We start from the raw sequence: 27,512 nt of genomic DNA on the forward strand, positions 1-27,512 counted from the left end.
CACAGGAACTGAATTACAGAACAGAACAGGGTCTCAAATTTAGAAAAACAACTTATGCTTGCTTAAGGGTAAAGGTGAGTTGGGGTGCTGCATAAAACCAGAGATTGAAATGAGCACAGATAAAGTTCCTTAAGTCAAATATGGAATAGACAAGAGCTACTCCTTGCTCAACGAAATGGACTCAACACCGCATATTAAACGCCTAAGAATGTACCTGACTAGTAAGTATCGGAAAACCTATGGATTGCTATGTCTCCAAAAGAGAATCAAGCATGTGTACAGGGGCATAAACGCAGCAGTGATAGGATTGGAGAGGTTCGGTGAGCAAATGAAGACCCTTTGAAGTCATATTGCATGGTACGCATTACACGGGTCTCAACTCTCCAGGTTTAAGGTATTCTTCCTTCAGCTAAAACATGCATGGGGAACCTAGAGTATGATCAACCATGTGATCGGGAGACGTTTTCAAATATGTCTCAGTTTTCCTCCCCTGGTACTCGGGTGCAACATTCCAGACGCTTTACTAACACTCTCCCGACTTGGAGAGTCAGTCCCTTTAACCTCCTGTTTGGCCCAGTTTGCAATTTCTGCGGAAGATGAACAGGAATACCGAGAACCAATGAGAGACTAGCTGGAGGTGTCTGGACGGGCAAATTTAACTCTCATTTCCCACCAGGAAGAGGAATTAACCAAAGGCTCAGCGTGCCGTGCCAGAACCAGATTAGGGCCTGAAGCCATCCTGCGGTGTTGCGGCCAGGTCACAAGAAAGCGAGTTGAAGAAAGGAGCTCAGGGGCACTGTAATTCACAAACCTGCAGAGTTATAAATGACAGCTATCGTCCAAAAATAGACTGAAGTAAGGCTGCCAAGAGGACTTGAAAGCGGGGCAGAATTGCAGGAAACCGATTTCAGGAGGTAGACTGGAATTGCATTGCAAGCATAGGAAAAGAGGCAGAACGTCCACAATGATGCACTTGGCCAAAAAGGGCGTATGCGTTTTTTCCTGAATATATTCAGGAAAAAACGCATACGCCCTTTTTGGCCAACCAAGCAAGCTTGCAAAGGAAATCTGCACTACAATGAAGTCTCACTTCCCCCCGGTCAAAAGGGCCATCTGAAAAAAGTGTAAAATCCAGAAAGGCAGGACAGGCCATGGAGAACTGGGAGCCTTGTTATGCTGATGGGCGGGATGTAAATTGCCAACAACCACTCGGGAGAAGTGTATGGTGTTTCCTGAAACATCTAAAAAACAAAGAAACAGAGCCTAGGGCACTTCCACTTATGGTCCTATAGCTTAGGGAAATTAAAATCAAAAAGACACAGCCACCCCAAAGTTTGGGACGCCTCCGTTTACAAGAACCTCGTTTACCGTACAAGTTCAATATCACAGAATGTGAAAAATGGATAAAGAACTTGTGGTACTTACGTACAATGCAGTATCACTCAGCAATGAAATCTATGTCATCAGGCCCGTAGCAGCATAATGAGTGGATTCAGGTACGATGATTCTAACTGAAATAAGTCACACAGAAAAAGAAACATCATAAGATATCACTAATACACGGAATGTAAACTTGGCTACACAGGAACTGCATTCCAAAACAGAACAGGGTCTCAAATTTAGAAAACCAACTTATGCTTGCTTAAGGGGAAAGGTGAGTTGGGGTGCTGCATAAAACCAGAGATTGAAATGAGCACAGATAAAGTTCCTTAAGCCAAATATGGAATAGACAAGAGCTACTCCTTGCTCAACGAAATGGACTCAACACCGCATATTAAACGCCTAAGAATGTACCTGACTAGTAAGTATCTTAAAACCTATGGATTGCTATGTCTCCAAAAGAGAATCAAGCGTGTGTACAGGGGCATAAACGCAGCAGTGATAGGATTGGAGAGATTCGGTGAGCAAATGAAGACCCTTTGAAGTCATATTGCATGGTACCCATTCCACGGGTCTCAACTCTCCAGGTTTAAGGTATTCTTCCTTCAGCTAAAACATGCATGTGGAACCCAAGTATGATCAACCATGTGAACGGGAGACGTGTTCAAATATGTCTCAGTTTTCCTCCCCTGGTACTCGGGTGCAACATTCCAGACGCTTTACTAACACTCTTCCGACTTGGAGAGTCAGTCCCTTTAACCTCCTGTTTGGCACAGTTTGCAATTTCTGCGGAAGATGAACAGGAATAGCGAGAACCAATGAGAGACTAGCTGGAGGTGTCTGGACGGGCAAATTTAACTCTCATTTCCCACCAGGAAGAGGAAATAACCAAAGGCTCAGCGTGCCGTGCCGGAACCAGATTAGGGCCTGAAGCCATCCTGCGGTGTTGCGGCCAGGTCACAAGAAAGCGAGTTGAAGAAAGGAGCTCAGGGGCACTGTAATTCACAAACCTGCAGAGTTATATATGACAGCTATCGTCCAAAAATAGACTGAAGGAAGGCTGCCAAGAGGACTTGAAAGCGGGGCAGAATTGCAGGAAACTGATTTCAGGAGGTAGACTGGAATTGCATTGAAAGCATAGGAAAAGAGGCAGAACGTCCACAATGATGCACTTGGCCAAAAAGGGCGTATGCGTTTTTTCCTGAATATATTCAGGAAAAAACGCATACGCCCTTTTTGGCCAACCAAGCAAGCCTGCAAAGGAAATCTGCACTACAATGAAGTCTCACTTCCCCCCCGGTCAAAAGGGCCATCTGAAAAAATTGTAAAATCCAGAAAGGCAGGACAGGCCATGGACAACTGGGAGCCTTGTTATGCTGATGGGCGGGATGTAAATAGCCAACAACCACTCGGGAGAAGTGTATGGTGTTTCCTGAAACATCTAAAAAACAAAGCAACAGAACCTAGGGCACTTCCACTTATGGTCCTATAGCTTAGGGAAATTAAAATCAAAAAGACACAGCCACCCCAAAGTTTGGAACGGCTCTGTTTACAAGAACCTCGTTTACAGTACAAGTTCAACATCGCAGAAAGTGAAAAATGGATAAAGAAGTTGTGGTATTTACTTACAAAGCAATATCACTCAGCAATGAAATCTGTGTCATCAGGCCCTTAGCAGCACAATGAGTGGATTCAGGTACGATGATTCTAACTGAAATAAGTCACACAGAAAAAGAAACATCATAAGATATCAGTAATACACGGAATGTAAACTTGGCTACACAGGAACTGAATTCTAAAACAGAACAGTGTCTCAAATTTAGAAAAACAACTTATGCTTGCTTAAGGGGAAAGGTGAGTTGGGGTGCTCCATAAAACCAGAGATTGAAATGAGCACAGATAAAGTTCCTTAAGCCAAATATGGAATAGACAAGAGCTACTCCTTGCTCAACGAAATGGACTCAACACCGCATATTAAACGCCTAAGAATGTACCTGACTAGTAAGTATCTTAAAACCTATGGATTGCTATGTCTCCAAAAGAGAATCAAGCGTGTGTACAGGGGCATACACGCAGCAGTGATAGGATTGGAGAGGTTCGGTGAGCAAATGAAGACCCTTTGAAGTCATATTGCATGGTACCCATTACACGGGTCTCAACTCTCGAGGTTTAAGGTATTCTTCCTTCAGCTAAAACATGCATGTGGAACCTAGAGTATGATCAACCATGTGATCGGGAGACGTGTTCAAATATGTCTCAGTTTTCGTACCCTGGTACTCGGGTGCAACATTCCAGACGCTTTACTAACACTCTCCCGACTTGGAGAGTCAGTCCCTTTAACTACCTGTTTGGCCCAGTTTGCAATTTCTGCGGAAGATGAACAGGAATAGCGAGAACCAATGAGAGGCTAGCTGGAGGTGTCTGGACGGGCAAATTTAACTCTCATTACCCACCAGGAAGAGGAAATAACCAAAGGCTCAGCGTGCCGTGCCGAAACCAGATTAGGGCCTGAAGCCATCCTGCGGTGTTGCGGCCAGCTCAAAAGAAAGCGAGTTGAAGAAAGGAGCTCAGGGGCACTGTAATTCACAAACCTGCAGACTTATAAATGACAGCTATCGTCCAAAAATAGACTGAAGTAAGGCTGCCAAGAGGACTTGAAAGCAGGGCAGAATTGCAGGAAACCGATTTCAGGAGGTAGACTGGAATTGCATTGAAAGCATAGGAAAAGAGGCAGAACGTCCACAATGATGCACTTGGCCAAAAAGGGCGTATGCGTTTTTTCCTGAATATATTCAGGAAAAAACGCATACGCACTTTTTGGCCAACCAAGCAAGCTTGCAAAGGAAATCTGCACTACAATGAAGTCTCACTTCCCCCCGGTCAAAAGGGCCATCTGAAAAAAGTGTAAAATCCAGAAAGGCAGGACAGGCCATGGACAACTGGGAGCCTTGTTATGCTGATGGGCGGGATGTAAATTGCCAACAGACACTCGGGAGAAGTGTATGGTGTTTCCTGAAACATCTAAAAAACAAAGCAACAGAGCCTAGGGCACTGCCACTTATGGTCCTATAGCTTAGGGAAATTAAAATCAAAAAGACACAGCCACCCCAAACTTTCGAACGGCTCTGTTTACAAGAACCTCGTTTACAGTACAAGTTCAACATCGCAGAAAGTGAAAAATGGATAAAGAAGTTGTGGTATTTACTTACAAAGCAATATCACTCAGCAATGAAATCTGTGTCATCAGGCCCTTAGCAGCACAATGAGTGGATTCAGGTATGATGATTCTAACTGAAATACGTCACACAGAAAAGAAACATCATAAGATATCAGTAATACACGGAATGTAAACTTGGCTACACAGGAACTGAATTACAGAACAGAACAGGGTCTCAAATTTAGAAAAACAACTTATGCTTGCTTAAGGGGAAAGGTGAGTTGGGGTGCTGCATAAAACCAGAGATTGAAATGAGCACAGATAAAGTTCCTTAAGTCAAATATGGAATAGACAAGAGCTACTCCTTGCTCAACGAAATGGACTCAACACCGCATATTAAACGCCTAAGAATGTACCTGACTAGTAAGTATCGGAAAACCTATGGATTGCTATGTCTCCAAAAAAGAATCAAGCATGTGTACAGGGGCATAAACGCAGCAGTGTTAGGATTGGAGAGGTTCGGTGAGCAAATGAAGACCCTTTGAAGTCATATTGCATGGTACGCATTACACGGGTCTCAACTCTCCAGGTTTAAGGTATTCTTCCTTCAGCTAAAACATGCATGGGGAACCTAGAGTATGATCAACCATGTGATCGGGAGACGTGTTCAAATATGTCTCAGTTTTCCTCCCCTGGTACTCGGGTGCAACATTCCAGACGCTTTACTAACACTCTCCCGACTTGGAGAGTCAGTCCCTTTAACCTCCTGTTTGGCCCAGTTTGCAATTTCTGCGGAAGATGAACAGGAATACCGAGAACCAATGAGAGACTAGCTGGAGGTGTCTGGACGGGCAAATTTAACTCTCATTTCCCACCAGGAAGAGGAATTAACCAAAGGCTCAGCGTGCCGTGCCAGAACCAGATTAGGGCCTGAAGCCATCCTGCGGTGTTGCGGCCAGGTCACAAGAAAGCGAGTTGAAGAAAGGAGCTCAGGGGCACTGTAATTCACAAACCTGCAGAGTTATAAATGACAGCTATCGTCCAAAAATAGACTGAAGTAAGGCTGCCAAGAGGACTTGAAAGCGGGGCAGAATTGCAGGAAACCGATTTCAGGAGGTAGACTGGAATTGCATTGCAAGCATAGGAAAAGAGGCAGAACGTCCACAATGATGCACTTGGCCAAAAAGGGCGTATGCGTTTTTTCCTGAATATATTCAGGAAAAAACGCATACGCCCTTTTTGGCCAACCAAGCAAGCTTGCAAAGGAAATCTGCACTACAATGAAGTCTCACTTCCCCCCGGTCAAAAGGGCCATCTGAAAAAAGTGTAAAATCCAGAAAGGCAGGACAGGCCATGGAGAACTGGGAGCCTTGTTATGCTGATGGGCAGGATGTAAATTGCCAACAACCACTCGGGAGAAGTGTATGGTGTTTCCTGAAACATCTAAAAAACAAAGCAACAGAGCCTAGGGCACTTCCACTTATGGTCCTATAGCTTAGGGAAATTAAAATAAAAAAGACACAGCCACCCCAAAGTTTGGGACGCCTCCGTTTACAAGAACCTCGTTTACCGTACAAGTTCAATATCACAGAATGTGAAAAATGGATAAAGAACTTGTGGTACTTACGTACAATGCAGTATCACTCAGCAATGAAATCTATGTCATCAGGCCCGTAGCAGCATAATGAGTGGATTCAGGTACGATGATTCTAACTGAAATAAGTCACACAGAAAAAGAAACATCATAAGATATCACTAATACACGGAATGTAAACTTGGCTACACAGGAACTGCATTCCAAAACAGAACAGGGTCTCAAATTTAGAAAACCAACTTATGCTTGCTTAAGGGGAAAGGTGAGTTGGGGTGCTGCATAAAACCAGAGATTGAAATGAGCACAGATAAAGTTCCTTAAGCCAAATATGGAATAGACAAGAGCTACTCCTTGCTCAACGAAATGGACTCAACACCCCATATTAAACGCCTAAGAATGTACCTGACTAGTAAGTATCTTAAAACCTATGGATTGCTATGTTTCCAAAAGAGAATCAAGCGTGTGTACAGGGGCATAAACGCAGCAGTGATAGGATTGGAGAGGTTCGGTCAGCAAATGAAGACCCTTTGAAGTCATATTGCATGGTACCCATTACACGGGTCTCAACTCTCCAGGTTTAAGGTATTCTTCCTTCAGCTAAAACATGCATGTGGAACCCAGAGTATGATCAACCATGTGAACGGGAGACGTGTTCAAATATGTCTCAGTTTTCCTCCCCTGGTACTCGGGTGCAACATTCCAGACGCTTTACTAACACTCTTCCGACTTGGAGAGTCAGTCTCTTTAACCTCCTGTTTGGCCCAGTTTGCAATTTCTGCGGAAGATGAACAGGAATAGCGAGAACCAATGAGAGACTAGCTGGAGGTGTCTGGACGGGCAAATTTAACTCTCATTTCCCACCAGGAAGAGGAAATAACCAAAGGCTCAGCGTGCCGTGCCGGAACCAGATTAGGGCCTGAAGCCATCCTGCGGTGTTGCGGCCAGGTCACAAGAAAGCGAGTTGAAGAAAGGAGCTCAGGGGCACTGTAATTCACAAACCTGCAGAGTTATATATGACAGCTATCGTCCAAAAATAGACTGAAGGAAGGCTGCCAAGAGGACTTGAAAGCGGGGCAGAATTGCAGGAAACCGATTTCAGGAGGTAGACTGGAATTGCATTGAAAGCATAGGAAAAGAGGCAGAACGTCCACAATGATGCACTTGGCAAAAAAGGGCGTATGCGTTTTTTCCTGAATATATTCAGGAAAAAACGCATACGCCCTTTTTGGCCAACCAAGCAAGCTTGCAAAGGAAATCTGCACTACAATGAAGTCTCACTTCCCCCCGGTCAAAAGGACCATCTGAAAAAAGTGTAAAATCCAGAAAGGCAGGACAGGCCATGGACAACTGGGAGCCTTGTTATGCTGATGGGCGGGATGTAAATTGCCAACAGACACTCGGGAGAAGTGTATGGTGTTTCCTGAAACATCTAAAAAACAAAGCAACAGAGCCTAGGGCACTTCCACTTATGGTCCTATAGCTTAGGGAAATTAAAATCAAAAAGACACAGCCACCCCAAACTTTCGAACGGCTCTGTTTACAAGAACCTCGTTTACAGTACAAGTTCAACATCGCAGAAAGTGAAAAATGGATAAAGAAGTTGTGGTATTTACTTACAAAGCAATATCACTCAGCAATGAAATCTGTGTCATCAGGCCCGTAGCAGCACAATGAGTGGATTCAGGTATGATGATTCTAACTGAAATACGTCACACAGAAAAGAAACATCATAAGATATCAGTAATACATGGAATGTAAACTTGGCTACACAGGAACTGAATTACAGAACAGAACAGGGTCTCAAATTTAGAAAACCAACTTATGCTTGCTTAAGGGTAAAGGTGAGTTGGGGTGCTGCATAAAACCAGAGATTGAAATGAGCACAGATAAAGTTCCTTAAGTCAAATATGGAATAGACAAGAGCTACTCCTTGCTCAACGAAATGGACTCAACACCGCATATTAAACGCCTAAGAATGTACCTGACTAGTAAGTATCGGAAAACCTATGGATTGCTATGTCTCCAAAAGAGAATCAAGCATGTGTACAGGGGCATAAACGCAGCAGTGATAGGATTGGAGAGGTTCGGTGAGCAAATGAAGACCCTTTGAAGTCATATTGCATGGTACGCATTACACGGGTCTCAACTCTCCAGGTTTAAGGTATTCTTCCTTCAGCTAAAACATGCATGGGGAACCTAGAGTATGATCAACCATGTGATCGGGAGACGTTTTCAAATATGTCTCAGTTTTCCTCCCCTGGTACTCGGGTGCAACATTCCAGACGCTTTACTAACACTCTCCCGACTTGGAGAGTCAGTCCCTTTAACCTCCTGTTTGGCCCAGTTTGCAATTTCTGCGGAAGATGAACAGGAATACCGAGAACCAATGAGAGACTAGCTGGAGGTGTCTGGACGGGCAAATTTAACTCTCATTTCCCACCAGGAAGAGGAATTAACCAAAGGCTCAGCGTGCCGTGCCAGAACCAGATTAGGGCCTGAAGCCATCCTGCGGTGTTGCGGCCAGGTCACAAGAAAGCGAGTTGAAGAAAGGAGCTCAGGGGCACTGTAATTCACAAACCTGCAGAGTTATAAATGACAGCTATCGTCCAAAAATAGACTGAAGTAAGGCTGCCAAGAGGACTTGAAAGCGGGGCAGAATTGCAGGAAACCGATTTCAGGAGGTAGACTGGAATTGCATTGCAAGCATAGGAAAAGAGGCAGAACGTCCACAATGATGCACTTGGCCAAAAAGGGCGTATGCGTTTTTTCCTGAATATATTCAGGAAAAAACGCATACGCCCTTTTTGGCCAACCAAGCAAGCTTGCAAAGGAAATCTGCACTACAATGAAGTCTCACTTCCCCCCGGTCAAAAGGGCCATCTGAAAAAAGTGTAAAATCCAGAAAGGCAGGACAGGCCATGGAGAACTGGGAGCCTTGTTATGCTGATGGGCGGGATGTAAATTGCCAACAACCACTCGGGAGAAGTGTATGGTGTTTCCTGAAACATCTAAAAAACAAAGAAACAGAGCCTAGGGCACTTCCACTTATGGTCCTATAGCTTAGGGAAATTAAAATCAAAAAGACACAGCCACCCCAAAGTTTGGGACGCCTCCGTTTACAAGAACCTCGTTTACCGTACAAGTTCAATATCACAGAATGTGAAAAATGGATAAAGAACTTGTGGTACTTACGTACAATGCAGTATCACTCAGCAATGAAATCTATGTCATCAGGCCCGTAGCAGCATAATGAGTGGATTCAGGTACGATGATTCTAACTGAAATAAGTCACACAGAAAAAGAAACATCATAAGATATCACTAATACACGGAATGTAAACTTGGCTACACAGGAACTGCATTCCAAAACAGAACAGGGTCTCAAATTTAGAAAACCAACTTATGCTTGCTTAAGGGGAAAGGTGAGTTGGGGTGCTGCATAAAACCAGAGATTGAAATGAGCACAGATAAAGTTCCTTAAGCCAAATATGGAATAGACAAGAGCTACTCCTTGCTCAACGAAATGGACTCAACACCGCATATTAAACGCCTAAGAATGTACCTGACTAGTAAGTATCTTAAAACCTATGGATTGCTATGTTTCCAAAAGAGAATCAAGCGTGTGTACAGGGGCATAAACGCAGCAGTGATAGGATTGGAGAGATTCGGTGAGCAAATGAAGACCCTTTGAAGTCATATTGCATGGTACCCATTCCACGGGTCTCAACTCTCCAGGTTTAAGGTATTCTTCCTTCAGCTAAAACATGCATGTGGAACCCAAGTATGATCAACCATGTGAACGGGAGACGTGTTCAAATATGTCTCAGTTTTCCTCCCCTGGTACTCGGGTGCAACATTCCAGACGCTTTACTAACACTCTTCCGACTTGGAGAGTCAGTCCCTTTAACCTCCTGTTTGGCACAGTTTGCAATTTCTGCGGAAGATGAACAGGAATAGCGAGAACCAATGAGAGACTAGCTGGAGGTGTCTGGACGGGCAAATTTAACTCTCATTTCCCACCAGGAAGAGGAAATAACCAAAGGCTCAGCGTGCCGTGCCGGAACCAGATTAGGGCCTGAAGCCATCCTGCGGTGTTGCGGCCAGGTCACAAGAAAGCGAGTTGAAGAAAGGAGCTCAGGGGCACTGTAATTCACAAACCTGCAGAGTTATATATGACAGCTATCGTCCAAAAATAGACTGAAGGAAGGCTGCCAAGAGGACTTGAAAGCGGGGCAGAATTGCAGGAAACTGATTTCAGGAGGTAGACTGGAATTGCATTGAAAGCATAGGAAAAGAGGCAGAACGTCCACAATGATGCACTTGGCCAAAAAGGGCGTATGCGTTTTTTCCTGAATATATTCAGGAAAAAACGCATACGCCCTTTTTGGCCAACCAAGCAAGCCTGCAAAGGAAATCTGCACTACAATGAAGTCTCACTTCCCCCCCGGTCAAAAGGGCCATCTGAAAAAATTGTAAAATCCAGAAAGGCAGGACAGGCCATGGACAACTGGGAGCCTTGTTATGCTGATGGGCGGGATGTAAATAGCCAACAACCACTCGGGAGAAGTGTATGGTGTTTCCTGAAACATCTAAAAAACAAAGCAACAGAACCTAGGGCACTTCCACTTATGGTCCTATAGCTTAGGGAAATTAAAATCAAAAAGACACAGCCACCCCAAAGTTTGGAACGGCTCTGTTTACAATAACCTCGTTTACAGTACAAGTTCAACATCGCAGAAAGTGAAAAATGGATAAAGAAGTTGTGGTATTTACTTACAAAGCAATATCACTCAGCAATGAAATCTGTGTCATCAGGCCCTTAGCAGCACAATGAGTGGATTCAGGTATGATGATTCTAACTGTAATAAGTCACACAGAAAAAGAAACATCATAAGATATCAGTAATACACGGAATGTAAACTTGGCTACACAGGAACTGAATTACAGAACAGAACAGTGTCTCAAATTTAGAAAACCAACTTATGCTTGCTTAAGGGGAAAGGTGAGTTGGGGTGCTGCATAAAACCAGAGATTGAAATGAGCACAGATAAAGTTCCTTAAGCCAAATATGGAATAGACAAGAGCTACTCCTTGCTCAACGAAATGGACTCAACACCGCATATTAAACGCCTAAGAATGTACCTGACTAGTAAGTATCTTAAAACCAATGGATTGCTATGTCTCCGAAAGAGAATCAAGCGTGTTTACAGGGGCATAAACGCAGCAGTGATAGGATTGGAGATGTTCGTTGAGCAAATGAAGACCCTTTGAAGTCATATTGCATGGTACCCATTCCACGGTTTTCAAATACCCAGGTTTAAGGTATTCTTCCTTCAGCTAAAACATGCATGTGGAACCTAGAGTATGATCAACCATGTGATCGGGAGACGTGTTCAAATATGTCTCAGTTTTCCTCCCCTGGTACTCGGGTGCAACATTCCAGACGCTTTACTAACACTCTCCCCACTTGGAGAGTCAGTCCCTTTAACCTCCTGTTTGGCCCAGTTTGCAATTTCTGTGGAAGATGAACAGGAATAGCGAGAACCAATGAGAGACTAGCTGGAGGTGTCTGGACGGGCAAATTTAACTCTCATTTCCCACCAGGAAGAGGAATTAACCAAAGGCTCAGCGTGCCGTGCCAGAACCAGATTAGGGCCTGAAGCCATCCTGCGGTGTTGCGGCCAGGTCACAAGAAAGCGAGTTGAAGAAAGGAGCTCAGGGGCACTGTAATTCACAAACCTGCAGAGTTATAAATGACAGCTATCGTCCAAAAATAGACTGAAGTAAGGCTGCCAAGAGGACTTGAAAGCGGGGCAGAATTGCAGGAAACCGATTTCAGGAGGTAGACTGGAATTGCATTGAAAGCATAGGAAAAGAGGCAGAACGTCCACAATGATGCACTTGGCCAAAAAGGGCGTATGCGTTTTTTCCTGAATATATTCAGGAAAATACGCATACGCCCTTTTTGGCCAACCAAGCAAGCTTGCAAAGGAAATCTGCACTACAATGAAGTCTCACTTCCCCCCGGTCAAAAGGGCCATCTGAAAAAAGTGTAAAATCCAGAAAGGCAGGACAGGCCATGGACAACTGGGAGCCTTGTTATGCTGATGGGCGGGATGTAAATTGCCAACAACCATTTGGGAGAAGTGTATGGTGTTTCCTGAAACATGTAAAAAACAAAGCAACAGAACCTAGGGCACTTCCACTTATGGTCCTATAGCTTAGGGAAATTAAAATCAAAAAGACACAGCCACCCCAAAGTTTGGAACGGCTCTGTTTACAAGAACCTCGTTTACAGTACAAGTTCAACATCGCAGAAAGTGAAAAATGGATAAAGAACTTGTGGTATTTACTTACAAAGCAATATCACTCAGCAATGAAATCTGTGTCATCAGGCCCTTAGCAGCACAATGAGTGGATTCAGGTACGATGATTCTAACTGAAATAAGTCACACAGAAAAAGAAACATCATAAGATATCAGTAATACACGGAATGTAAACTTGGCTACACAGGAACTGAATTCCAAAACAGAACAGTGTCTCAAATTTAGAAAAACAACTTATGCTTGCTTAAGGGGAAAGGTGAATTGGGGTGCTCCATAAAACCAGAGATTGAAATGAGCACAGATAAAGTTCCTTAAGCCAAATATGGAATAGACAAGAGCTACTCCTTGCTCAACGAAATGGACTCAACACCGCATATTAAACGCCTAAGAATGTACCTGATTAGTAAGTATCTTAAATCCTATGGATTGCTATGTCTCCAAAAGAGAATCAAGCGTGTGTACAGGGGCATACACGCAGCAGTGATAGGATTGGAGAGGTTCGGTGAGCAAATGAAGACCCTTTGAAGTCATATTGCATGGTACCCATTACACGGGTCTCAACTCTCGAGGTTTAAGGTATTCTTCCTTCAGCTAAAACATGCATGTGGAACCCAGAGTATGATCAACCATGTGATCGGGAGACGTGTTCAAATATGTCTCAGTTTTCGTACCCTGGTACTCGGGTGCAACATTCCAGACGCTTTACTAACACTCTCCCGACTTGGAGAGTCAGTCCCTTTAACTACCTGTTTGGCCCAGTTTGCAATTTCTGCGGAAGATGAACAGGAATAGCGAGAACCAATGAGAGGTTAGCTGGAGGTGTCTGGACGGGCAAATTTAACTCTCATTACCCACCAGGAAGAGGAAATAACCAAAGGCTCAGCGTGCCATGCCGAAACCAGATTAGGGCCTGAAGCCATCCTGCGGTGTTGCGGCCAGCTCAAAAGAAAGCGAGTTGAAGAAAGGAGCTCAGGGGCACTGTAATTCACAAACCTGCAGACTTATAAATGACAGCTATCGTCCAAAAATAGACTGAAGTAAGGCTGCCAAGAGGACTTGAAAGCAGGGCAGAATTGCAGGAAACCGATTTCAGGAGGTAGACTGGAATTGCATTGAAAGCATAGGAAAAGAGGCAGAACGTCCACAATGATGCACTTGGCCAAAAAGGGCGTATGCGTTTTTTCCTGAATATATTCAGGAAAAAACGCATACGCCCTTTTTGGCCAACCAAGCAAGCTTGCAAAGGAAATCTGCACTACAATGAAGTCTCACTTCCCCCCGGTCAAAAGGGCCATCTGAAAAAAGTGTAAAATCCAGAAAGGCAGGACAGGCCATGGACAACTGGGAGCCTTGTTATGCTGATGGGCGGGATGTAAATTGCCAACAGACACTCGGGAGAAGTGTATGGTGTTTCCTGAAACATCTAAAAAACAAAGCAACAGAGCCTAGGGCACTGCCACTTATGGTCCTATAGCTTAGGGAAATTAAAATCAAAAAGACACAGCCACCCCAAACTTTCGAACGGCTCTGTTTACAAGAACCTCGTTTACAGTACAAGTTCAACATCGCAGAAAGTGAAAAATGGATAAAGAAGTTGTGGTATTTACTTACAAAGCAATATCACTCAGCAATGAAATCTGTGTCATCAGGCCCGTAGCAGCACAATGAGTGGATTCAGGTATGATGATTCTAACTGAAATAAGTCACACAGAAAAGAAACATCATAAGATATCAGTAATACACGGAATGTAAACTTGGCTACACAGGAACTGAATTACAGAACAGAACAGGGTCTCAAATTTAGAAAAACAACTTATGCTTGCTTAAGGGTAAAGGTGAGTTGGGGTGCTGCATAAAACCAGAGATTGAAATGAGCACAGATAAAGTTCCTTAAGTCAAATATGGAATAGACAAGAGCTACTCCTTGCTCAACGAAATGGACTCAACACCGCATATTAAACGCCTAAGAATGTACCTGACTTGTAAGTATCGGAAAACCTATGGATTGCTATGTCTCCAAAAGAGAATCAAGCATGTGTACAGGGGCATAAACGCAGCAGTGATAGGATTGGATAGGTTCGGTGAGCAAATGAAGACCCTTTGAAGTCATATTGCATGGTACGCATTACACGGGTCTCAACTCTCCAGGTTTAAGGTATTCTTCCTTCAGCTAAAACATGCATGGGGAACCTAGAGTATTATCAACCATGTGATTGGGAGACGTTTTCAAATATGTCTCAGTTTTCCTCCCCTGGTACTCGGGTGCAACATTCCAGACGCTTTACTAACACTCTCCCGACTTGGAGAGTCAGTCCCTTTAACCTCCTGTTTGTCCCAGTTTGCAATTTCTGCGGAAGATGAACAGGAATAGCGAGAACCAATGAGAGACTAGCTGGAGGTGTCTGGACGGGCAAATTTAACTCTCATTTCCCACCAGGAAGAGGAATTAACCAAAGGCTCAGCGTGCCGTGCCAGAACCAGATTAGGGCCTGAAGCCATCCTGCGGTGTTGCGGCCAGGTCACAAGAAAGCGAGTTGAAGAAAGGAGCTCAGGGGCACTGTAATTCACAAACCTGCAGACTTATAAATGACAGCTATCGTCCAAAAATAGACTGAAGTAAGGCTGCCAAGAGGACTTGAAAGCGGGGCAGAATTGCAGGAAACCGATTTCAGGAGGTAGACTGGAATTGCATTGCAAGCATAGGAAAAGAGGCAGAACGTCCACAATGATGCACTTGGCCAAAAAGGGCGTATGCGTTTTTTCCTGAATATATTCAGGAAAAAACGCATACGCCCTTTTTGGCCAACCAAGCAAGCTTGCAAAGGAAATCTGCACTACAATGAAGTCTCACTTCCCCCCGGTCAAAAGGGCCATCTGAAAAAAGTGTAAAATCCAGAAAGTCAGGACAGGCCATGGAGAACTGGGAGCCTTGTTATGCTGATGGGCGGGATGTAAATTGCCAACAACCACTCGGGAGAAGTGTATGGTGTTTCCTGAAACATCTAAACAACAAAGCAACAGAACCTAGGGCACTTCCACTTATGGTCCTATAGCTTAGGGAAATTAAAATCAAAAAGACACAGCCACCCCAAAGTTTGGGACGCCTCCGTTTACAAGAACCTCGTTTACCGTACAAGTTCAATATCACAGAATGTGAAAAATGGATAAAGAACTTGTGGTACTTACGTACAATGCAGTATCACTCAGCAATGAAATCTATGTCATCAGGCCCGTAGCAGCATAATGAGTGGATTCAGGTACGATGATTCTAACTGAAATAAGTCACACAGAAAAAGAAACATCATAAGATATCACTAATACACGGAATGTAAACTTGGCTACACAGGAACTGCATTCCAAAACAGAACAGGGTCTCAAATTTAGAAAACCAACTTATGCTTGCTTAAGGGGAAAGGTGAGTTGGGGTGCTGCATAAAACCAGAGATTGAAATGAGCACAGATAAAGTTCCTTAAGACAAATATGGAATAGACAAGAGCTACTCCTTGCTCAACGAAATGGACTCAACACCCCATATTAAACGCCTAAGAATGTACCTGACTAGTAAGTATCTTAAAACCTATGGATTGCTATGTCTCCAAAAGAGAATCAAGCATGTGTACAGGGGCATAAACGCAGCAGTGATAGGATTGGAGAGGTTCGGTGAGCAAATGAAGACCCTTTGAAGTCATATTGCATGGTACCCATTCCACGGGTCTCAACTCTCCAGGTTTAAGGTATTCTTCCTTCAGCTAAAACATGCATGTGGAACCCAGAGTATGATCAACCATGTGAACGGGAGACGTGTTCAAATATGTCTCAGTTTTCCTCCCCTGGTACTCGGGTGCAACATTCCAGACGCTTTACTAACACTCATCCGACTTGGAGAGTCAGTCCCTTTAACCTCCTGTTTGGCCCAGTTTGCAATTTCTGCGGAAGATGAACAGGAATAGCGAGAACCAATGAGAGGCTAGCTGGAGGTGTCTGGACGGGCAAATTTAACTCTCATTTCCCACCAGGAAGAGGAATTAACCAAAGGCTCAGCGTGCCGTGCCGGAACCAGATTAGGGCCTGAAGCCATCCTGCGGTGTTGCGGCCAGGTCACAAGAAAGCGAGTTGAAGAAAGGAGCTCAGGGGCACTGTAATTCACAAACCTGCAGACTTATAAATGACAGCTATCGTCCAAAAATAGACTGAAGTAAGGCTGCCAAGAGGACTTGAAAGCGGGGCAGAATTGCAGGAAACCGATTTCAGGAGGTAGACTGGAATTGCATTGAAAGCATAGGAAAAGAGGCAGAACGTCCACAATGATGCACTTGGCCAAAAAGGGCGTATGCGTTTTTTCCTGAATATATTCAGGAAAAAACGCATACGCCCTTTTTGGCCAACCAAGCAAGCTTGCAAAGGAAATCTGCACTACAATGAAGTCTCACTTCCCCCCGGTCAAAAGGGCCATCTGAAAAAAGTGTAAAATCCAGAAAGGCAGGACAGGCCATGGACAACTGGGAGCCTTGTTATGCTGATGGGCGGGATGTAAATTGCCAACAGACACTCGGGAGAAGTGTATGGTGTTTCCTGAAACATCTAAAAAACAAAGCAACAGAGCCTAGGGCACTTCCACTTATGGTCCTATAGCTTAGGGAAATTAAAATCAAAAAGACACAGCCACCCCAAAGTTTGGAACGGCTCTGTTTACAAGAACCTCGTTTACAGTACAAGTTCAACATCGCAGAAAGTGAAAAATGGATAAAGAAGTTCTGGTATTTACTTACAAAGCAATATCATTCAACAATGAAATCTGTGTCATCAGGCGCTTAGCAGCACAATGAGTGGATTCAGGTACGATGATTCTAACTGAAATAAGTCACACAGAAAAAGACACATCATAAGGTATCACTAATACACGGAATGTAAACTTGGCTACACAGGAACTGAATTCCAAAACAGAACAGTGTCTCAAATTTAGAAAACCAACTTATGCTTGCTTAAGGATAAAGGTGAGTTGGGGTGCTGCATAAAACCAGAGATTGAAATGAGCACAGATAAAGTTCCTTAAGCCAAATATGGAATAGACAAGAGCTACTCCTTGCTCAACGAAATGGACTCAACACCCCATATTAAACGCCTAAGAATGTACCTGACTAGTAAGTAGCTTAAAACCTATGGATTTCTATGTCTCCAAAAGAGAATCAAGCATGTGTACAGGGGCATAAACGCAGCAGTGATAGGATTGGAGAGGTTCAGTGAGCAAATGAAGACCCTTTGAAGTCATATTGCATGGTACCCATTACACGGGTCTCAACTCTCCAGGTTTAAGGTATTCTTCCTTCAGCTAAAACATGCATGTGGAACCCAAGTATGATCAACCATGTGAACGGGAGACGTGTTCAAATATGTCTCAGGTTTCCTCCCCTGGTACTCGGGTGCAACATTCCAGACGCTTTACTAACACTCTCCCCACTTGGAGAGTCAGCGCCTTTAACCTCCTGTTTGGCCCAGTTTGCAATTTCTGCGGAAGATGAACAGGAATAGCGAGAACCAATGAGAGGCTAGCTGGAGGTGTCTGGACAGGCAAATTTAACTCTCATTTCCCACCAGGAAGAGGAAATAACCAAAGGCTCAGCGTGCCGTACCGGAACCAGATTAGGGCCTGAAGACATCCTGCGGTGTTGCGGCCAGGTCACAAGAAAGCGAGTTGAAGAAAGGTGCTCAGGGGCACTGTAATTCACAAACCTGCAGAGTTATAAATGACAGCTATCGTCCAAAAATAGACTGAAGTAAGGCTGCCAAGAGGACTTGAAAGCGGGGCAGAATTGCAGGAAACCGATTTCAGGAGGTAGACTGGAATTGCATTGAAAGCATAGGAAAAGAGGCAGAACGTCCACAATGATGCACTTGGCCAAAAAGGGCGTATGCGTTTTTTCCTGAATATATTCAGGAAAAAACGCATACGCCCTTTTTGGCCAACCAAGCAAGCTTGCAAAGGAAATCTGCACTACAATGAAGTCTCACTTCCCCCCGGTCAAAAGGGCCATCTGAAAAAAGTGTAAAATCCAGAAAGGCAGGACAGGCCATGGAGAACTGGGAGCCTTGTTATGCTGATGGGCGGGACGTAAATTGCCAACAACCACTCGGCAGAATTGTATGGTGTTTCCTGAAACATCTAAAAAACAAAGCAACAGAACCTAGAGCACTTCCACTTATGGTCCTATAGCTTAGGGAAATTAAAATCAAAAAGACACAGCCACCCCAAAGTTTGGAACGGCTCTGTTTACAAGAACCTCGTTTACAGTACAAGTTCAACATCGCAGAAAGTGAAAAATGGATAAAGAAGTTGTGGTATTTACTTACAAAGCAATATCACTCAGCAATGAAATCTGTGTCATCAGGCCCTTAGCAGCACAATGAGTGGATTCAGGTATGATGATTCTAACTGAAGTAAGTCACACAGAAAAAGAAACATCATAAGATATCAGTAATACACGGAATGTAAACTTGGCTACACAGGAACTGAATTACAGAACAGAACAGGGTCTCAAATTTAGAAAACCAACTTATGCTTGCTTAAGGGTAAAGGTGAGTTGGGGTGCTGCATAAAACCAGAGATTGAAATGAGCACAGATAAAGTTCCTTAAGCCTAATGTGGAATAGACAAGAGCTACTCCTTGCTCAACGAAATGGACTCAACACCGCATATTAAACGCCTAAGTATGTACCTGACTAGTAAGTATCTTAAAACCTATGGATTGCTATGTCTCCAAAAGAGAATCAAGCGTGTGTACAGGGGCATAAACGCAGCAGTGATAGGATTGGAGAGGTTCGGTGAGCAAATGAAGACCCTTTGAAGTCATATTGCATGGTACCCATTCCACGGGTCTCAACTCTCCAGGTTTAAGGTATTCTTCCTTCAGCTAAAACATGCATGTGGAACCCAGAGTATGATCAACCATGTGAATGGGAGACGTGTTCAAATATGTCTCAGTTTTCCTCCCCTGGTACTCGGGTGCAACATTCCAGACGCTTTACTAACACTCTTCCGAATTGGAGAGTCAGTCCCTTTAACCTCCTGTTTGGCCCAGTTTGCAATTTCTGCGGAAGATGAACAGGAATAGCGAGAACCAATGAGAGACTAGCTGGAGGTGTCTGGACGGGCAAATTTAACTCTCATTTCCCACCAGGAAGAGGAATTAACCAAAGGCTCAGCGTGCCGTGCCGGAACCAGTTTAGGGCCTGAAGCCATCCTGCGGTGTTGCGGCCAGGTCACAAGAAAGCGAGTTGAAGAAAGGAGCTCAGGGGCACTGTAATTCACAAACCTGCAGAGTTATAAATGACAGCTATCGTCCAAAAATAGACTGAAGTAAGGCTGCCAAGAGGACTTGAAAGCGGGGCAGAATTGCAGGAAACCGATTTCAGGAGGTAGACTGGAATTGCATTGAAAGCATAGGAAAAGAGGCAGAACGTCCACAATGATGCACTTGGCCAAAAAGGGCGTATGCGTTTTTTCCTGAATATATTCAGGAAAAAACGCATACGCCCTTTTTGGCCAACCAAGCAAGCTTGCAAAGGAAATCTGCACTACAATGAAGTCTCACTTCCCCCCGGTCAAAAGGGCCATCTGAAAAAAGTGTAAAATCCAGAAAGGCAGGACAGGCCATGGACAACTGGGAGCCTTGTTATGCTGATGGGCGGGATGTAAATTGCCAACAGACACTCGGGAGAAGTGTATGGTGTTTCCTGAAACATCTAAAAAACAAAGCAACAGAGCCTAGGGCACTTCCACTTATGGTCCTATAGCTTAGGGAAATTAAAATCAAAAAGACACAGCCACCCCAAAGTTTGGAACGGCTCTGTTTACAAGAACCTCGTTTACAGTACAAGTTCAACATCGCAGAAAGTGAAAAATGGATAAAGAAGTTGTGGTATTTACTTACAAAGCAATATCACTCAGCAATGAAATCTGTGTCATCAGGCCCATAGCAGCACAATGAGTGGATTCAGGTATGATGATTCTAACTGAAGTAAGTCACACAGAAAAAGAAACATCATAAGATATCAGTAATACACGGAATGGAAACTTGGCTACACAGGAACTGAATTACAGAACAGAACAGGGACTCAAATTTAGAAAACCAACTTATGCTTGCTTAAGGGTAAAGGTGAGTTGGGGTGCTGCATAAAACCAGAGATTGAAATGAGCACAGATAAAGTTCCTTAAGTCAAATATGGAATAGACAAGAGCTACTCCTTGCTCAACGAAATGGACTCAACACCCCATATTAAACGCCTAAGAATGTACCTGACTAGTAAGTATCTTAAAACCTATGGATTGCTATGTCTCCGAAAGAGAATCAAGCATGTGTACAGGGGCATAAACGCAGCAGTGATAGGATTGGAGAGGTTTGGTGAGCAAATGAAGACCCTTTGAAGTCATATTGCATGGTACCCATTCCACGGGTTTCAACTACCCAGGTTTAAGGTATTCTTCCTTCAGCTAAAACATGCATGTGGAACCTAGAGTATGATCAACCATGTGATCGGGAGACGTGTTCAAATATGTCTCAGTTTTCCTCCCCTGGTACTCGGGTGCAACATTCCAGACGCTTTACTAACACTCTCCCGACTTGGACAGTCAGTCCCTTTAACCTCCTGTTTGGCCCAGTTTGCAATTTCTGCGATAGATGAACAGGAATAGCGAGAACCAATGAGAGGCTAGCTGGAGGTGTCTGGACGGGCAAATTTAACTCTCATTTCCCACCAGGAAGAGGAATTAACCAAAGGCTCAGCGTGCCGGGCCAGAACCAGATTAGGGCCTGAAGCCATCCTGCGGTGTTGCGGCCAGGTCACAAGAAATCGAGTTGAAGAAAGGAGCTCAGGGGCACTGTAATTCACAAACCTGCAGAGTTATAAATGACAGCTATCGTCCAAAAATAGACTGAAGTAAGGCTGCCAAGAGGACTTGAAAGCGGGGCAGAATTGCAGGAAACCAATTTCAGAAGGTAGACTGGAATTGCATTGAAAGCATAGGAAAAGAGGCAGAACGTCCACAATGATGCACTTGGCCAAAAAGGGCGTATGCGTTTTTTCCTGAATATATTCAGGAAAAAAGGCATACGCCCTTTTTGGCCAACCAAGCAAGCTTGCAAAGGAAATCTGCACTACAATGAAGTCTCACTTCCCCCCGGTCAAAAGGGCCATCTGAAAAAAGTGTAAAATCCAGAAAGGCAAGAGGCCATTGAGTACTGGGAGCCTTGTTATGCTGATGGGCGGGATGTAAATTGCCAACAGACACTCGGGAGAAGTGTATGGTGTTTCCTGAAACATCTAAAAAACAAAGCAACAGAGCCTAGGGCACTTCCACTTATGGTCCTATAGCTTAGGGAAATTAAAATCAAAAAGACACAGCCACCCCAAAGTTTGGAACGGCTCTGTTTACAAGAACCTCGTTTACAGTACAAGTTCTACATCGCAGAAAGTGAAAAATGGATAAAGAAGTTGTGGTATTTACTTACAAAGCAATATCACTCAGCAATGAAATCTGTGTCATCAGGCCCTTAGCAGCACAATGAGTGGCTTCAGGTATGATGATTCTAACTGAAATAAGTCACACAGAAAAAGAAACATCATAAGATATCAGTAATACACGGAATGTAAACTTGGCTACACAGGAACTGAATTACAGAACAGAACAGGGTCTCAAATTTAGAAAACCAACTTATTCTTGCTTAAGGGTAAAGGTGAGTTGGGGTGCTGCATAAAACCAGAGATTGAAATGAGCACAGATAAAGTTCCTTAAGCCAAATATGGAATAGACAAGAGCTACTCCTTGCTCAACGAAATGGACTCAACACCCCATATTAAACGCCTAAGAATGTACCTGACTAGTAAGTATCTTAAAACCTATGGATTGCTATGTCTCCGAAAGAGAATCAAGCATGTGTACAGGGGCATAAACGCAGCAGTGATAGGATTGGAGAGGTTCGGTGAGCAAATGAAGACCCTTTGAAGTCATATTGCATGGTACCCATTCCACGGGTCTCAACTACCCAGGTTTAAGGTATTCTTCCTTCAGCTAAAACATGCATGTGGAACCTAGAGTATGATCAACCATGTGATCGGGAGACGTGTTCAAATATGTCTCAGTTTTCCTACCCTGGTACTCGGGTGCAACATTCCAGACGCTTTACTAACACTCTCCCCACTTGGAGAGTCAGTCCCTTTAACCTCCAGTTTGGCCCAGTTTGCAATTTCTGCGGAAGATGAACAGGAATAGCGAGAACCAATGAGAGGCTAGCTGGAGGTGTCTGGACGGGCAAATTTAACTCTCATTTCCCACCAGGAAGAGGAATTAACCAAAGGCTCAGCGTGCCGCGCCGGAACCAGATTAGGGCCTGAAGCCATCCTGCGGTGTTGCGGCCAGGTCACAAGAAATCGAGTTGAAGAAAGGAGCTCAGGGGCACTGTAATTCACAAACCTGCAGAGTTATAAATGACAGCTATCGTCCAAAAATACACGGAAGTAAGGCTGCCAAGAGGACTTGAAAGCGGGGCAGAATTGCAGGAAACCAATTTCAGAAGGTAGACTGGAATTGCACTGAAAGCATAGGAAAAGAGGCAGAACGTCCACAATGATGCACTTGGCCAAAAAGGGCGTATGCGTTTTTTCCTGAATATATTCAGGAAAAAACGCATACGCCCTTTTTGGCCAACCAAGCAAGTTTGCAAAGGAAATCTGCACTACAATGAAGTCTCACTTCCCCCCGGTCAAAAGGGCCATCTGAAAAAAGTGTAAAATCCAGAAAGGCAACAGGCCATTGAGAACTGGGAGCCTTGTTATGCTGATGGGCGGGATGTAAATTGCCAACAGACACTTGGGAGAAATGTATGGTGTTTCCTGAAACATCTAAAAAACAAAGCAACAGAGCCTAGGGCACTTCCACTTATGGTCCTATAGCTTAGGGAAATTAAAATCAAAAAGACACAGCCACCCCAAAGTTTGGAACGGCTCTGTTTACAAGAACCTCGTTTACAGTACAAGTTCAACATCGCAGAAAGTGAAAAATGGATAAAGAAGTTGTGGTATTCACTTAAAAAGCAATATCACTCAGCAATGAAATCTATGTCATCAGGCCCTTAGCAGCACAATGAGTGGATTCAGGTACGATGATTCTAACTGAAATAAGTCACACAGAAAAAGAAACATCATAAGATATCAGTAATACACGGAATGGAAACTTGGCTACACAGGAACTGAATTACAGAACAGAACAGGGTCTCAAATTTAGAAAACCAACTTATGCTTGCTTAAGGGTAAAGGTGAGTTGGGGTGCTGCATAAAACCAGAGATTGAAATGAGCACAGATAAAGTTCCTTAAGCCAAATATGGAATAGACAAGAGCTACTCCTTGCTCAACGAAATGGACTCAACACCGCATATTAAACGCCTAAGAATGTACCTGACTTGTAAGTATCTTAAAACCTATGGATTGCTATGTCTCCGAAAGAGAATCAAGCATGTGTACAGGGGCATAAACGCAGCAGTGATAGGATTGGAGAGGTTCGGTGAGCAAATGAAGACCCTTTGAAGTCATATTGCACGGTAACCATTACACGGGTCTCAACTCTCCAGGTTTAAGGTATTCTTCCTTCAGCTAAAACATGCATGTGGAACCCAAGTATGATCAACCATGTGAACGGGAGACGTGTTCAAATATGTCTCAGTTTTCCTCCCCTGGTACTCGGGTGCAACATTCCAGACGCTTTACTAACACTCTCCCCACTTGGAGAGTCAGCGCCTTTAACCTCCTGTTTGGCCCAGTTTGCAATTTCTGCGGAAGATGAACAGGAATAGCGAGAACCAATGAGAGGCTAGCTGGAGGTGTCTGGACGGGCAAATTTAACTCTCATTTCCCACCAGGAAGAGGAATTAACCAAAGGCTCAGCGTGCCGGGCCGGAACCAGATTAGGGCCTGAAGCCATCCTGCGGTGTTGCGGCCAGGTCACAAGAAAGCGAGTTGAAGAAAGGAGCTCAGGGGCACTGTAATTCACAAACCTGCAGAGTTATAAATGACAGCTATCGTCCAAAAATAGACTGAAGTAAGGCTGCCAAGAGGACTTGAAAGCGGGGCAGAATTGCAGGAAACCGATTTCAGGAGGTAGACTGGAATTGCATTGAAAGCATAGGAAAAGAGGCAGAACGTCCACAATGATGCACTTGGCCAAAAAGGGCGTATGCGTTTTTTCCTGAATATATTCAGGAAAAAACGCATACGCCCTTTTTGGCCAACCAAGCAAGCTTGCAAAGGAAATCTGCACTACAATGAAGTCTCACTTCCCCCCGGTCAAAAGGGCCATCTGAAAAAAGTGTAAAATCCAGAAAGGCAGGACAGGCCATGGAGAACTGGGAGCCTTGTTATGCTGATGGGCGGGATGTAAATTGCCAACAACCACTCGGGAGAAGTTTATGGTGTTTCCTGAAACATCTAAAAAACAAAGCAACAGAACCTAGGGCACTTCCACTTATGGTCCTATAGCTTAGGGAAATTAAAATCAAAAAGACACAGCCACCCCAAAGTTTGGAACATCTCTGTTTACAAGAACCTCGTTTACAGTACAAGTTCAACATCGCAGAAATTGAAAAATGGATAAAGAAGTTGTGGTATTTACTTACAAAGCAATATCACTCAGCAATGAAATCTGTGTCATCAGGCCCTTAGCAGCACAATGAGTGGATTCAGGTATGATGATTCTAACTGAAGTAAGTCACACAGAAAAAGAAACATCATAAGATATCAGTAATACACGGAATGTAAACTTGGCTACACAGGAACTGAATTACAGAACAGAACAGGGTCTCAAATTTAGAAAACCAACATATGCTTGCTTAAGGGGAAAGGTGAGTTGGGGTGCTGCATAAAACCAGAGATTGAAATGAGCACAGATAAAGTTCCTTAAGTCAAATATGGAATAGACAAGAGCTACTCCTTGCTCAACGAAATGGACTCAACACCGCATATTAAACGCCTAAGAATGTACCTGACTAGTAAGTATCTTAAAACCTATGGATTGCTATGTCTCCGAAAGAGAATCAAGCATGTGTACAGGGGCATAAACGCAGCAGTGATAGGATTGGAGAGGTTCGGTGAGCAAATGAAGACCCTTTGAAGTCATATTGCATGGTACCCATTACACGGGTCTTAACTGTCCAGTTTTAAGGTATTCTTCCTTCAGCTAAAACACGCATGTGGAACCCAAGTATGATCAACCATGTGAACGGGAGACGTGTTCAAATATGTCTCAGTTGTCCTCCCCTGGTACTCGGGTGCAACATTCCAGACGCTTTACTAACACTCTCCCCACTTGGAGAGTCAGCGCCTTTAACCTCCTGTTTGGCCCAGTTTGCCATTTCTGCGGAAGATGAACAGGAATAGCGAGAACCAATGAGAGGCTAGCTGGAGGTGTCTGGACGGGCAAATTTAACTCTCATTTCCCACCAGGAAGAGGAATTAACCAAAGGCTCAGCGTGCCGTGCCGGAACCAGATTAGGGCCTGAAGCCATCCTGTGGTGTTGCGGCCAGGTCACAAGAAAGCGAGTTGAAGAAAGGAGCTCAGGGGCACTGTAATTCACAAACCTGCAGAGTTATAAATGACAGCTATCGTCCAAAAATAGACTGAAGTAAGGCTGCCAAGAGGACTTGAAAGCGGGGCAGAATTGCAGGAAACCGATTTCAGGAGGTAGACTGGAATTGCATTGAAAGCATAGGAAAAGAGGCAGAACGTCCACAATGATGCACTTGGCCAAAAAGGGCGTATGCGTTTTTTCCTGAATATATTCAGGAAAAAACGTATACGCCCTTTTTGGCCAACCAAGCAAGCTTGCAAAGGAAATCTGCACTACAATGAAGTCTCACTTCCCCCCGGTCAAAAGGGCCATCTGAAAAAAGTGTAAAATCCAGAAAGGCAGGACAGGCCATGGAGAACTGGGAGCCTTGTTATGCTGATGGGCAGGATGTAAATTGCCAACAACCACTCGGGAGAAGTGTATGGTGTTTCCTGAAACATCTAAAAAACAAAGCAACAGAACCTAGGGCACTTCCACTTATGGTCCTATAGCTTAGGGAAATTAAAATCAAAAAGACACAGCCACCCCAAAGTTTGGAACGGCTCTGTTTACAAGAACCTCGTTTACAGTACAAGTTCAACATCGCAGAAAGTGAAAAATGGATAAAGAAGTTGTGGTATTTACTTACAAAGCAATAACACTCAGCAATGAAATCTGTGTCATCAGGCCCTTAGCAGCACAATGAGTGGATTCAGGTATGATGATTCTAACTGAAGTAAGTCACACAGAAAAAGAAACATCATAAGATATCAGTAATACACGGAATGTAAACTTGGCTACAAAGGAACTGAATTACAGAACAGAAAAGGGTCTCAAATTTAGAAAACCAACTTATGCTTGCTTAAGGGGAAAGGTGAGTTGGGATGCTGCATAAAACCAGAGATTGAAATGAGCACAGATAAAGTTCCTTAAGCCAAATGTGGAATAGACAAGAGCTACTCCTTGCTCAACGAAATGGACTCAACACCGCATATTAAACGCCTAAGTATGTACCTGACTAGTAAGTATCTTAAAACCTATGGATTGCTATGTCAACAAAAGAGAATCAAGCGTGTGTACAGGGGCATAAACGCAGCAGTGATAGGATTGGAGAGGTTCGGTGAGCAAATGAAGACCCTTTGAAGTCATATTGCATGGTACCCATTCCACGGGTCTCAACTCTCCAGGTTTAAGGTATTCTTCCTTCAGCTAAAACATGCATGTGGAACCCAGAGTATGATCAACCATGTGAATGGGAGACGTGTTCAAATATGTCTCAGTTTTCCTCCCCTGGTACTCGGGTGCAACATTCCAGACGCTTTACTAACACTCTTCCGACTTGGAGAGTCAGTCCCTTTAACCTCCTGTTTGGCCCAGTTTGCAATTTCTGCGGAAGATGAACAGGAATAGCGAGAACCAATGAGAGACTAGCTGGAGGTGTCTGGACGGGCAAATTTAACTC

The sequence above is a fragment of the Delphinus delphis genome, chromosome 12 (assembly GCF_949987515.2).
Source record: "Delphinus delphis chromosome 12, mDelDel1.2, whole genome shotgun sequence".
NCBI lineage: Eukaryota > Metazoa > Chordata > Mammalia > Artiodactyla > Delphinidae > Delphinus > Delphinus delphis.